The sequence below is a fragment of the Pan paniscus genome, chromosome 13, assembly GCF_029289425.2.
Source record: "Pan paniscus chromosome 13, NHGRI_mPanPan1-v2.0_pri, whole genome shotgun sequence".
Lineage (NCBI taxonomy): Eukaryota > Metazoa > Chordata > Mammalia > Primates > Hominidae > Pan > Pan paniscus.
Window position 1 is genome coordinate 98115964 of NC_073262.2, and position 9923 is coordinate 98125886.

The following is a 9923-nucleotide window of genomic DNA, read 5'->3' on the forward strand; positions in this document are numbered from 1 at the left end:
CCCTGGCCTACAGAGGAGTGCCACCACTGAACTCAAAACAAAGCTAGCCATTCTGATTACTGCAGTTCACATCACTATGGCTAATAGTTTCTTTTTTTTTTTCTTCCAGCAAGTTAAAGATGTCACCCCATTGGGTTTTTTTTGTTTTGCATATTTTCTAGATAAGAATTGTGATTTATTGTATTTGTTCTTCCCTATGTAATTTGTCTTTTTTTCTTTGACTGTCTTCAAGACTTCCTCTGTCAGACTACTTCCAGCAGATTGAATATGATATGCCTAGAGATGCGTGTGTGTGTGTGTGTGCGTGTGTGATTTTAATCGTGCTTGGTATTCTTTGGTTTTGGTGTCTAATTGAATCTTTGCTTTAGTGTCTGTCATTAATGTTAGAAAATTATCAACTGTTGTGTGGTTGTGGTGGTGGTGGTTGTTGTTATAAGGGTGGAAGCATGCTCTTTTCAAGTTTTTGTTTTGTTGTGTTTTGTTTTCGACAGGGTCTCCCCCTGTCACCCAGGCTGAGTACTGTGGCATGATCACAGCTCACTGCAGTCTCAACCTCTGGGGCTCAGATGATCCTCCCACCTCAGCCTTCTGGGTATCTGGGACTACAGTCACGTGCCACCACACCAGGCTAATTTTTGTGTTTTTAGTAGGGACGAGGTCTCACTATGCTGCCCAGGCTGGTCTTGAAGTCCTGGGCTCAAGCAATCCGCCCACCTCAACATCCCAAAGTGCTAGGATTACAGGTGTGAGCCACCACACCTGGCCCTTTTCAGCTTTTTATATGCTAAGCAGAATCCAAAATCCCCTTAGTACTTTGACAAGTAAATTCTGTCCACTCCACAGAACATAGTCAGCTGGTGGGTGGTCTAGCCTTACATAGTATATCCATTCTAAAATTCTCTGAGCTTTCTGATTGTTTTTTCTGTGGAAGTTATGGCATTTTTACTTTTTTGCAATGTGGACCATAACATTTTCCAAGTTTCTAAGCTCCAACGCAGAATGCTATTTCACCATCTCTTAAGGTCTTGTCAGTGTTAAACCCTGTATCATGATACAGTGATCTCCTATCAGTAAACTCTCCCTTATTCAACTTTCTCTTTTGAATCAGCACCCTTAGAATCCAGTCCCATATAGACTCTTCAGTCCCTGCTAGTGTATGTTTGCTAGGTCCTGCAACTCCTTCTATCCCTTTGCTTGCTTACCAGGCTCAGCACTTCCCCAGATATTTCATGTTGTAATTTGACCCCTTGCTATTTGTCAGGAAATATAGGAAGGAAGGTAAGGGTATATTCTGGAGGGGATGGGGGGGTTGGTGTAGACACTTTTTTTGCAAGGAAGAAACCTCTCTCTACATTGTCTATAAGCAACCACACCTCTCTACATTGTCTAAAAGAAGGAGAAAGTCAAAGGTTTAGGAAAACATAAGAATTTTAGATTTTCAAGTGTATTGACCCAGATGTTCCTGTCAGTAATCGCACTCCTTTACAAACAGGGCTGTGGATTCTGTAAATGGACCTACCATGATTGAAAATTCAACTTTCTTTGGAGCTCTGACACAACTATAATTAAGCCCTGAGTTTAATCTTCAGCCTCTTCTGACCTCTGGCAGTAAATTAGAGTTTATGCTTCCAAAGAGGCCCTCTGGTTTTACCCTTCACCTTATAATGGTAAAAAATCATCCTTCCCTTTTTTTTCTTTTCCTGTAATGCATTGATCCACCCCAGGAACAGCCATCTCATTCAATAGTCTATAAATTATGATTTCACCTGAACCTCTCAAACACCTGACCTGTCATACCTGCCAGTGTTTTTCTTTTCAGCAGTATTCGATTACTTTTTATCACTCATGAAAGTTTTAAAAAGTACAATGCAAATTCATGCCAGGCTCTATTAGTGCTCCAACTACCAACAGTGATGGTAAACCAATTCTTAAGTCTCATTTTAGAATCTGCTTCCTAGGACCCATGTTATTACTATATTATGGGCAGAATTTGCTGAAGGTTGGTCATTATTGGATTATTCCAACTTGTATCGTTGCTAAAAATATATAATTTATTGAACGTCACTAAGTGCTAGAGATGATGGTAAATGCTTTGCATATATCAGCTCTTTAATTCTTTCAAGAATACAAGACAATTAATATTATTTTAGCTAAAGCTTAGAGAATTTAAGTCCTTTGTCCAAGTCCTCACTGTTTGTAAATAACAGCTTCTGGGGTGATCTGTCCTCAAAATTAACACCCCCCAAATACTGTGCCAGAGGGCCTTGTTAGAATAAAATAAACTACATGATACTATTAAGTTTCTGTAATCTAAAATCTTTGTATTCTGAAAATATATTATTACTTTTACTGATGCTCAAGCCTTGATGTCTTTCTGCCCAGGCACATACCCGGGATAGATTCCAAGATGCACTAAAATATCATCCAGATACAAGATAAGTTCTGTTTAAAAAAAAATACTTAATGTATTTAATAGTACTAGGAAAAGAGGATGGATGGATTAAGAACACCAAAAAAGTTTTTAGAATCCACTCATTAAAAACCATAATTGAGGAGGGAAAGAAAGAAGGGACCACACAAACACTCAGCCCAGGTGGTTAACTTTACCTCTGTCTCCACAGCCCAGGAAAAAGTAGTCAAACCAAGTCAACAAGAATGCATTTCTCATGATGAAATATGTTGTTACAGACTCTGTAACATTTGGCTCTATTTTTCAGGAGAGCTAGCAAAAATTTTAGCCAACCACTATACAGGTAAAAAATAAGCAAAAGAAGATAAAAATACATGCTGCAAGTACTTCCAAACAACAAAACAGCTGAAAAAGTCAAGTAAAATTGATTTTTATTCAAATTGGGTTTACCCCTGTAAGGAGACTGTTGTCTCCTCTATTACAGACTGCATAGACATGCAAGCCAATGGTTTTAATTAGATTGGTGTGGTACACAGGCTGACTTCCGTATCAGATCAGTCAGCTGATACCTGGTCCAGCCCAGTTATTACAAAATAGGTAGGCAGATATTATAGATTTCCTGAACAGGTCAAAAATTTCTTCTGCCCCTATAAATGCTCCTCTGGGAAATTAAGTAAAGGAGTTACTTTCATGTGGGAACAACATGTGTGTTCTCTTTCAGTATCAGAAGCCTTTGTGAGAGGTGAAGCCAGCTGGACTTCCTGGGTTGAGTGGGAACTTGGAGAACTTTTCTGTCTGGCTAGACGATTGTAAATACACCAATCAGCACTCTGTAAAAACGCACTAATCACCGCTCTGTGTCTAGCTAAAGGATTGTAAATGCAACAATCAGCACTCTGTGTCTAGCTAAAGGATTGTAAATGCACCTATCAACACTCTGTAAAAATGCTCCAATCAGCGCTCTGTGTCTAGCTAAAGGATTGTAAACACACCAATCAGCACTCTGTAAAACTGACCAATCAGCTCTCTGTAAAATGGATCAATCAGCAGGATGTGGGCAGGGGCAAATAAGGGAATAAAAGCTGGTCACTCCAGCCAGCAGTGGCAACCCGCTGGGGTCCCCTTCCATGCTGTGGAAGCTTTGTTATTTCACACTTCACAATAAATCTTGCTGCTGCTCACTCTTTGGGCCCGCACTACCTTTATGAGCTGTAACACTCACCACGAGGGTCTGCGTCTTCATTCCTGAAGTCAGCAAGACCATGAACCCACCGAGAAGAATAAAGAACTCCGGGTGTGCCACCTTTAAGAGCTGTAACACTCACTGCGAAGGTCTGTGGCTTCACTCCTGAAGTCAGCAAGACCATGAACCCACCGGAAGGAAGAAACTCCAGACACATCTGAACATCTGAAGGAACAAACTCCGGACACACCATCTTTAAGAACTGTAACACTCACTGTGAGGGTCTGCGGCTTCATTCTTGAAGTCAGTGAGACCAAGAACCCGTCGGAAGGAATAAATTCCAGACACATTTAGACTGAATATCAGTATTTCTCCACTACCTTTAGGCTACTTCAATCCAACTTCACGGGATTTTTTTTTTTAATTAATGAAATTTGACAGTCAAGAGTCACTTTTTACTGACAGAAAAAGAGAAGTTAGAGAGGGAAGAGTGATTTCTGTGCTTGTGGATACAGACATTCTACAGTCTGGCTGAAGCTTATTTTCTTCACTTATTTTTCTTTCACTAGTCATTTTCTCCTTTCAAATAATTACAAAAACAAACAAGTCATTCAGTTCCAGCTCAACTCAAATTTGTATGTAATAAAAAACATGGAATTATATGTTGAAGTCTCCCCACTGGTCTTGAAAAAGCAAACAGGATCTCTCTAGGAAATTTAGCAGTCAGCTTTACATTTTTATAGCTGCAAAGATACTGGTATAATCTCTTTGGTATTATCCAAGTAAGAACCATCGAGCTGAGTAATCTACAAGATTTAATTAAAAACATATTATGTCCCACTGGGACTTTTTTCCACATCACAGAGGTAAGCCTTGTAGAATGCAGAGCATTTAGTAAAATTTTGGTTCAATGTTAACATCACAGTCTGTGAACCATTTTGCAAGATTTGGTCCAGACAACAATGATAATAAAGAAGACCTTCCATTTGTAATTTAACAAAGTACAAGAAATAATTACCACTAAATTGTTGTCTCAAATAAAGTACATATAAATACTGTTCAATATATTTATTATTACATGCATAGTGCTTCAGGAACAACACTTACACGAACTTAACATCTTAACATCTGAGACACTATATAAAATTGCTAAAAATCATTGAACACTGGCGAATGTATGTCCACCCACACACACCCCCAACAGAATGATGTTCAATATTGAACAAGTGTCATATTATACAATACCATTTACCCATACTAGTTGAGAGAAGCAGAGATCATTCAAAAGAGACTAGCCAAAGCCTTTATACTTAATTGTAAGGTTACTGTAAGAATTTTCCCCATAGAACTACTTTTCTTGAAATATTCTATTTAGTTTCGAAGAGGAAAATTTTTCAGACATTAATTTGATTTCACCTGTATTTCTAGTCATTCATATAACTTTCTCTCTCAAAAAAAAAAACCCTTAATTTTTTTATGTCAATGTTGTTCAGTAGGTGTTATTAATCCTTAATGTGTTAATGATCTTCCTTAGGATAATGTTCCCAACTCTTCATAAGAAGAAGAGTCAGTTCTCCAATTACCAAAATTAATTCTTAGTATACAACACATTCTTAAGTCAGTTGATTTGAACTTGGAAATAATGTCCCCAGAGGAACAATCTTGTATGTGGTGGTTTTGATCCCAGCCCAGATTATACAACCAACAGAATGAAATTCACCACAGCATCCTTCCACCATGTGTGGTGCTTTTTAGTAGTTAAGCACATCCATTCCTCCAGGTAGGGGATAGAAACGCAGTTGTCCTAGCTCCACAGTGAGAGCAGAGAATTTCTGCTCTGGTCACAGTAGCTCAGAGTGGGGATCCAAGGATGTCCAGGGGCAGGCTGCTCTCCTGGGAGCTGTCCCCATGAAGGAGCTCCTTGCTGGGAGCAGAGGGAGCCTCAACCAAAGGCTTCCCAGCTGCTTCTGCTCTGCTCCCCTTAAAGAAGGCTCTCCAAGCAGCAGCCCAGGAGACTCTTTACAATGAAAACTAGATCTTGTGGCTTTTCATATCAAAACTCTCCAAGGTTTCCCATCACACTTTGAAAAAAAAATTCTAAGTCCTTACCCAGACCTGCATGATCTGGCCCCTGGCTGCTTCTCTGGTCCATTCCCAGCCAGTCTACCCCACCTCCCCACCCCACTCACTCTGCTCCAGCCACTTTGGCCTCCCTGTAATTTTTCAAACATTTCAAGCATGTGCCTACTTCAAATCCTCTGCCCCTGCTGATTTCTCTACCTGGAAAGCCCTCCTCTAAGAGGAGACATGTCTGGCTTCCTCACTTAATCTCCATCTCTGCTCTAATGCAACCTTCTTAGACTAAGAGGTCTTCTCTAGTGGCTACAAAATAGCACTCCAGACACAATCAATTGCCCCACTTCATTTTTTATCACAGCACTTAATAGTCTCAGACTCATATTATATATTTGCTTATCTTCCTTAGGATAGTGTAAGCCCCATTAGGGCAAAAAAATTTTTTTACCACTTTATTTTCTTAAACAGTGCATTCCTCATAGTACACGTTTCACTATATGTGTCAAATAGATGAATGAGCAGTTTGGGTTTAAAAAAAATAAGAAAAAGAAAATGTTCACAAATCACAAGGCTAAAGTTAAAATTGGCTTCTATCACCTCAAAATTTACCAGCCAATCCCAGAGAATGGCGGTTGGCAATACAATAATTAAATATTTCTCTGAACAAAGAAAAGTCTGGAAAAATAACCAGTGATTTTTTAAATGAGTGTATGGTAACTTTCATCTTATCACTTTGTGCCCTGATTGTAACCAGAAATGCAAAATGCTGTCTAAAACTGTACTCTCCCTACTCCTATATATTTTCCAAATTGTGCATATCTATATAGTCTTCCAAAGCTCTTGGCTCAAATGGCAATTACTTAAAGCTACTGGAATTCCCAGATGCAGCATCTTCACCTTCATCACACTGCAGCCTTTAAGGCTTAGAGAGACACATTATACTCAACAGGAGTGAGGACTGCTAATGGTGGAATGACAGAATGTTAAACCTGAGACACCTAAGAAACGATTTAATCAGCCGCCTAAATTTATATGTAAGCAGATCAAGACCCAAAAACAAGAAGCCACTGATAAACATTTACTATTTTATTAAACACTTTCATAAAAAGGTTTTGTTTATAAGGGATTATTTACCATTTTCGCCATTTTTGTTGATTTACAAGGGTCTTAGTTTCATGCTGCTATAACAGAGTATCACAGACTGAGTAATTTATAAGGAAGAGAAATTTATTTCTCACAGTTCTGGAGGTAGGGAAGTCTAAGATCAGGGCACCAGCATCTGATGAGGTATTTCTTACTGTGTCACCCGGGCTGAAGGGCAAAGAGAAGGCAAGAGAGAGCAAGAGGGGCTGAACTCATCCTTTTATAAGGAATCCACTCATGTGAGAATGGCATTAATCCATTCATGAGTGCAGAGACCCCATGATCCTAACACCATCCATTACGTCCCACCTCCTAACACCATTGAATTTGTGATCAAGTTACTTACTCATCAACTTGCAGACACATTCAAACCATAGTAACAAACATAAACTTGTTTTGTTTATTTTCCAGTTGTTTCTTTAATGAACAGCTCTTTAGAACCTGTTGTAGCCGGGCGCGGTGGCCCACGCCTGTAATCCCAGCACTTTGGGAGGCCAAGGCAGGTGGATCACGAGGTCAGGAGATCAAGACCATCCGGGCTAACACGGTGAAACCCCGTCTCTACTAAAAATACAAAAAATTAGCCAGGCAGGGTGGTGGGCACCTGTAGTCCCAGCTACTCGGGAGGCTGAGGCAAGAGAATGGCGTGAACCTGGGAGGCAGAGCATGCAGTGAGCCGAGATCGCGCCACTGAACTCCAGCCTGGGCGAAAGCAAGACTGTCTCAAAAAAAACAAAAAAAAAAAAAACAAAAAAAAAAAACCTGTCGTAGTGAACGGCTGTTGATTTTTGCCTGCTTAGTAACCCTCAGTTCCTCTCCAGACATACACAACTCTAAATCACTAACTTTTTCCACATCTTGAGGCTAAGTCCTTGGATGGAGCTGAAACTGTCCTCAGATACAGAATGACTTCATAGCTCTTAGTTAGTTTCATGCTGCTATAACAGAATAACAGAGTAATTTATAATGAAGAGAAATTTCTGAACAAAGAAAAGTGCCCTGATTATAACCAGAAATGCAAAAATGCTGTCTACAACTGCATTCTCTCTACCCCTACATATTTTCCAAACTGTGCATATCTATGTAGTCTTCCAAAGCTCTTGGCTCAAATGGCAAGGTTCAGATTGGAAAATTGCCTCTGACCCTAGACTTGTTAACTGGGGAATAGACAGGAAAATAACCTCTGACCCTAGCCTGGTTAACAGGGGAATAGACTAGCCCTCTCCACAGTAAATGGTTTGTGGATAAATACATGACCCAATTAACACTAATTGCAGGACTCAGAAGTCCAACTCACAAGAGTCAACAGGAGAGGAAAATTCAGTGGGCCACCAGGGGGAAGCCTACTTAAAAAGTTAGCCAACACAATTAAAAGCAGAGACAAGAGATGGAATGAACTATCCAGCTATGTCTACACCTTGATTTTTACGTTACTTGGGTCAATACACTGAGTTGAGTTTTCTGTCACATGGCACCAAAAGTATATGAACTAAGAAATAACTGCAAAGTGTTGTATGAATTTACAGAAGAAAAACAAATACAGGGTTATAATATAGTATTTGAACACACAACAATAGAGCTTTCCACATTGACTTGCCTTCAATAAAGACGACCAGCCTTCTAAAACTGGAAGCAGTATAAATATATAGTTAGAAAGTTTCTTGGCTCTGGTTTAAAGCAAGGGATCTACTGCCTGAGTTTTAATCATCTGCATTTCTTCTTCTATCCCAGTCTCTAAGAGAAATAAATGCCAGTAAATTGTTCTAGAAAGAAAAAACTTTGTGAATCAAATTTCTATTTTTACTGGCTTATAAAAAAGTTCTTAATATAAAAAGATACTATAATTCTTTAAAACTGCAGCTGCAAAAAAATTAAGGTCAATTGGAAGATTTGTTTTTATTCTTAAGGCAAATAAATAGATGACTGTAACAACTGAATACATAACTATCCACAGTTCCTGTGGCCTACAAATGTAGCTACAGAAAAGATGCTGTCCAGCATAGCAGTTTTCAGCTGGGCAGAGTAATAGTGCCCAGCCAGAAAAGCTCAATTTTCCCTTCTCTGTGTGAGATCACTCACCTAATAGAGCTGGAAATAATAATAACTAGCAAAACAAAATGGTACGCTGAGATAAGCGCTTTCCAATTTGAACCCTGTTTAAAAGGGAGGATATAGTAAAAATCCTTTTTTAGCAACACTTTTTCCCATCCCAAAGAGCTTTGGAAGGTTTAATGTGCTCTCAGTTTTCTCTGGAGGGCCACAATCCATGAGTCATTTGGCTAAGTAATCTGCGTTCCAGACTTTTCTTTACTCAGAAAAATGTTTAGTTATTGTATGGCCAACTACTCCTATTTAGCTAACTTAGCCTTTACTACCAGGCATTGGCGGGGAAATTGAATTCAAGCATTTATTTGAAGGAGGTAGAGTCACAGTTGTTATGATTATCCTTGGCTGTGTCTATATAGAAACAAAAGTTCTGCTTGTAAACATTAATGTAGAAAATTAAATCAACCCAAAGATTTCGGGAGAAAAAAAATACTCTTACTTTTTTAAGTAAGTAAATTGATACCAATGTATTTTTACTATGAATTAGATGGAAAGCTTCTTTACCTTATTTGTATTCTTTACTTATATTTGTAAAAACAGCAAAAATGAATGGAATGTTCCATTAATTCAAAAGTGGATTGACATAGTAAAGATGTCCGTTCTCCCCAAATTGATCTATAGCTTTAATGTAATTCCTAACAAAATCCCAACAAGGTGTTTCATAGATACAGACAGGCTTATGGGCACAAGAAGCCGAAATAATTTTGCAAAAGAAGAGTAAAATGATAGGAATCGCTCCACCCAATATTACAGCTTCCTGTATAGCTACAGTAATCAAAATAATGTGGTGTTAGTGGAGGGATAAGTGTGTAGATCCACAGAACAGAAAACCTAGAAATAGGCCCACACAAATATGTCTGACTGTTTTTTTTTTTTTAAGATGCAAAAGCCATCAATGGAGAAAGAATAGCCCTTTCAACAAATAGTGCTGGAGCAATTAGACATTTATAGGCAAAAAAAAAAAAAAAATCCTCAACCTAATCTTCATAACTTACACAAAAATCA